We start from the raw sequence: 4883 nt of genomic DNA, 5'->3' as shown, positions 1-4883 counted from the left end.
TGCATATAAACCCAAACTCGCGACACCGAAGTACGCTGTGAAAGCTGTTCGGACTTTGTTGGCAACTCATTTGTTCTCGTACCGAGCCCCTGGCAAGTTAAGCCAGGGTTTATCTATGAAACAACCATAGGAGGCGTATTCATTTTGTGAAAAGACGCGAGTGATTAATTCCGATAATTTCAACTGGGACCTGAGTGGTGTGCCAATGGTTACTTGATATACATAAAGGCCACCACCCCAGCAATTTGATATGCCCTGGGTTAAAGGCAGAGGAAAAAGGCATGTTACAGGCTCGGAAAGAGAGTGCGGTCTACATAAAGTTATTTTGGACCTCCTGTCGCACGTCTGCATCGCCTGTGCTCAGCGAGGGGATCGGAATCCTTGAAGGGAGTAGCCCCGTAGGTGAGTGTACGGACCCGAACTCCTATGGGGTCGATTGTAGGCGCTTCCCCATTGCGCCACCTGCTTTTAGGAGATAATGAAACAAAAGAAAAGAGGAAATCGGTTAAAGAATGTTACCGGAGTGCCTGCAGATTTGTCCGTATTGTGCTTCCGTCAATGCCCATGGTATCTTGAGTGCGTAATTATGTATGCGCGGTATAGTTTTAACGGGTGTACGAGATGGGCAGCGGAAGTCGAACTTCTATTTCTGTTCCGGATTTGATCGATCTTCATGGGTAAATTGCTTCCGCCCTCCGGCATTTAGCTGGTGACCCGCTCTGTTGTCCCTGTTGCCTAGTGGACCATTTCCATTGTGTCCGGTATTGAGCTTGCCAGCCTGCTTGAGGACCCAACAGCTTCTATTGGTGTGATTAGCTGGTTTATTGGGGTGGCCATGAATCTGGAAGGGCCGGTCCAATATCCTGTTTAGTTTGGATGGTCCGTCTCTGTTTGCCTTGAATGGCTTTCTCCGTTGACCGGGCTTGGGATTGCTAAATCCGGCGTTGACCGCTATGTCGCGTGATCTTTCATTATCATTGCGACTGTTGTGCATGCTTCGTCATGGCTTGCCATAGCCGTCTCAGATTTCTTAAGTGCCCGAGTCGCTGGCGCTGTTGCTTCTAGGAGCGAGCCGGCTGTCTTCTCCCGCACAAAAGCGGGTCATTAGAGCGGTAAGGGATGTCATGGATCTAGGTCCTTCTTGACCGAGGTGGCGTGCAAGCCATTCATCTCGGACGCTATGTTTAAAGGCCGCAAGGGCCTCCTCGTCCGAACAGGCGACGATTTGGTTCTTTTTAACTAGGAACCTGGTCCAGAGTTTCATGGCTAACTCTTCGGACTGCTGGACAATATTACTTAAGTCATCGGTGTCCGGTGGTCTGACATATGTTCCTTGGAAGTTGTTGTGAAAGGCGTCCTCCAAATCCTCCCAGCTGTCGATAGAATTTTCTGACAGACTGTTTAAGCAGTACCGAGCTGGTCCTTTGAGTTTTAGTGGTAGATATTTGACGGCATGAAGGTCGTCTCCGCAGGCCATGTGGATATGGAGGAGGAAGTCCTCGATCCATACCGCGGGATCTGTTGTTCCATCGTACGATTCGATATTCATGGGTTTCAAACCGTCTGGGAATTCATGCTCCATTACTTCATTTGTGAAGCAAGGTGGGTGTGCGATGCCTCTATGTTTGGCCACACTGTGGCGTATCTCCGACATAGTCCATTTGCGATTTTTGGCCCGGGTGTGGCTAGGTTTGTCACGTCCTAATAGGTGGCCATCGTTATGTGTCAAGGTATGTCCTCATGATCTGTAGATCGATCTTGAGTGCTCTGCTTTGCTACCCGAGTCTTTTTGATGGTCATATGTGTAACCCCGAGCAGTTTTGTTCTTGCTTTTACTGCGAGGTAGGGCGGTCTGGTATTCGGCTTGAGTTGGCGCTTTACCTGGGCCAGTTGTGGTCGACCTGCTGCATTGTGCGATGATGGTACGGGCTCCAGTGCCTCCTCGTCGCTCTGGGATAGCAATCTATGCTTCGGGTAGCTTTTGGCTGGTCCACTAAGGCCATATTCTTCGGCGGCTAGGACTTCGGTCCATCTATCATTGAGCAGATCTTGGTCAGCTTGAAGCTGCTATTGCTTCTTTTTTAGGCTCCTTGCAGTGGCTATTAGTTGGCGCTTAAAGCGCTCCTGCTCACGAGGTTCCTTAGGCATGATGAAATTTTCAATGCCGAGGCCCACCTCATCCTCAAAGAGCGGAAGGTAATTGTCGTCCTCCGAATCTTTGTGTGTGGCCTGCCTATCTTCCCGTTCATCTTGTACATTAGTTGTATCAACGGGGTCTTCGTTGTCATCGGCATCATTGTCCATGCCGTCGATATTCTCGGAATCGTATTCCAGTGTATTGGTCGAATCCTCGACTGTGGCTATGAAGTGGGTGACGGGTGGGAAGTAAAGTTCTCCATCGTCAGCCCCTAGTTTGAGCCGGATATAGTTCGGATGAGAGTCCTCCGCCAAGGACAGGTTTTTTTAATGAATTCGGCGCATCGCCCAAAGGCTAGTGCTGGAAGATGTCTGCGGCGCTGAATTTGAAGATCGATAAACGATCAAGCTCGACGTCTGCGGGCTCACGCGGTTTCCCCGATGATAGTTTCCCCGATGAACAACTAGTTGTCATAAATGCTTCTCATAGTACTCCTTGGTATGCTGACTATGTTAATTACATTGTTGCTAAATTTATACCACTTGTTTCACATACCAACAAAACAAAAATTCTTTTAGGACTTAAGACATTACTTTTGGGATGACCCACATATTTATAAAGAAGGAGTATATGGTATCATTAGACATTGTGTACCTGAGCATGAACAGGAGCAAATCCTTCGAAAGTGTCACTCTGAAGCCTACGTAGGGCATAATGCGGTTGATAGAACTGCGCACAAGGTATTACAATCTAGTTTGTATTTGCCCACTCTTTTCGAAGATGCCCGTAAGTTTGTCTTGTCTTGTGATGAATGTCAAAGAATTGGTAATATTGGTAAGCGTCAGGAAGTGCCTATGAACCATTCACTTGTTGTTGAACCATTTGATGCTTGAGGCTTTGGTTATATGGGATCTTTTCCTTCCTCTAGTCGGTATACACATATTTTGGTTGCTATTGATTATGCCACTAAGTGGCTAGACGTTATTCCAACTAGCAGTGTTGATTATAACACCTCCATTAAAATGGTTAAAGAAATTATCTTCCCAATGTTTGGAGTCCCTAGATACTTAATGGCTGATGGTGGCTCACACTTTATTCATGATGCTTTCCGTAAAATGGTTACTAAATATGATGTCCACCATAGAATCACCCTATCATCCTCAATCTAGTGGTCAAGTTAAGCTTAGCAATAGAGAAATAAAATTAATATTACAAAAATCTATCAATAAGCCCTGAAAGAATTTGTCTAAGAAAATTGTTGATGCACTTTGGGCCTATAGAACAACTTATAAAAATCCGATGGGTATGTCTCAATATAAAATGGTCGATGGAAAAGCTTGCCATTTGCCTCTTGAGTTAGAACATAAAGCATATTGGGCAATTAAAGAACTCAATTATGTTTTCAAACTTGCCAGTGAAAAGAGGTTATTTGATATTAGCTCATTAGATGAATGGAGAACCCAAGCTTACAAAAATGCGGAACTATTTAAAGAAAAGATTAAAAGATGGGATGACAAAAGAATCCAAAAGCGGAATTCAAAGTTAGTGAACATGTTCTATTGTACAATTCTCGTTTTATATTTTTGAAGGAAAACTTCTTTTCAAATTGTAAGGACCATATATCATCAAAAAAGTTTATCACTCTGGAGCTATCAAGATTAATAATGCCGAAGGTGGTTAATGGACAAAGAATTAAACACTATATTTCAGGTACGCCTATTAATGTTAAAACTAACATTATCCAAACCATAACACCAGACAAACACATAAAAGAAACCTTCCAGAACACTCCAGAATCCTGAAAAGGAAGAGGTACGTGATACTATAAGTAAATGCTCTCCGAACAATTCGTAAAAATATTTTCTGTCAGTTTTGGAATGTTAGATAAAATAAGAAAATAAGAAACAACCGGGGAGGCAACCCAGGTTCCCACAAGACACCTGGCGCACCCTGGTGGGTAGTGGCCCCCTCGGGCACCTTCCTGTCACATCCCGATTCTCGAAATGATTAAGAATTTTTTTTCCAAAAATCAGGGCAATTTTTTATTCATTTAGTTTCGTATTTATATAATTTATTGTTGTGAAATAGAATTACTTTATTTCATCTTGGTAACTATCATGTGTGTCCATTTACCTTAGTTTATAACTACGCCATGTTAGCACTTGCTCAAAGTCCAACGCATGTTTTGATTGTATGTGTTATATTATTGCTACTTTATAATGTATGACCAATCATATGGTTAATCTTTGCTTGGTAGAGGTACATGTTAGTAGTTTATCATCTCATATGTTTTAATTCAGTAGGATCCCTTCTTGCTTGATTAATATCGTGCCATGATGTTGTGATTGTATAACTAGTTGGCATACTATGTGCGTAGTGTATTGCTTATGTTGTTAATTCCATGATCTATTATTACTTTCTTACATTTTGAAGTATGGTACGTCCATGCCATTACATGTCATAGCTAACATTCTAGTTTTGTGTGTTAGTGCCAAGTTTGCTATTAGATTAGCTCATATCAACTAGATTATGTCATAGTAATGAGTAGTATTATATTGGTAGCATAGTCGTATCTTTTGTGATGATCATACATGTTTACTCATCATATCTACTTTATCTAGTTGTTTATTTTGTGGTATGCTTAAGCCTAGACATGTCATGCTAGTAACTTTTCATGCCTTATTGTACCCCATGTTTATAGTTATTCTAGTGTTGCTTATATATGTTTAACTTGTCGCATGTTAGT

This window comes from Triticum aestivum, chromosome 6A (genome assembly GCF_018294505.1).
Source record: "Triticum aestivum cultivar Chinese Spring chromosome 6A, IWGSC CS RefSeq v2.1, whole genome shotgun sequence".
Lineage (NCBI taxonomy): Eukaryota > Viridiplantae > Streptophyta > Magnoliopsida > Poales > Poaceae > Triticum > Triticum aestivum.
Note: the sequence above shows the minus strand (reverse complement) of the source record.